Genomic DNA, 369 nt, shown 5'->3' with positions numbered 1-369 from the left:
GTTTGATGTGTGTGTTGGGGGAGGGGGTAACCATGCCCTTGTGTTCACAGCTGATACCATAACCCTGACCCCGTTTCGGTGTGATGCTAGCCTATGACTATTTGCCTAATCCATGCACCTGTTATACTTGGCGAAACCACTGCAGTCTCTGTGAGGGGTGTTTTCCCTTCATGAAATGCACCTGTTGCTAGAATCATACCAGCCGGGCGATACCATTGTAATCTCCATGAGGGGTTGTCCTTGAGTGAATTCCCACCTCCCTCACAGTTTATGCACCTGTTGCTACAGTGAAACATTTCCGGGCGAGACCATTACGGTCTATGAGGGGTACTCTGTTGTAAATGGGTCGCAAACATACAGACTCATATG

The sequence above is a fragment of the Branchiostoma floridae genome, chromosome 10, assembly GCF_000003815.2.
Source record: "Branchiostoma floridae strain S238N-H82 chromosome 10, Bfl_VNyyK, whole genome shotgun sequence".
NCBI lineage: Eukaryota > Metazoa > Chordata > Leptocardii > Amphioxiformes > Branchiostomatidae > Branchiostoma > Branchiostoma floridae.
This window is presented reverse-complemented; position numbering follows the sequence as displayed.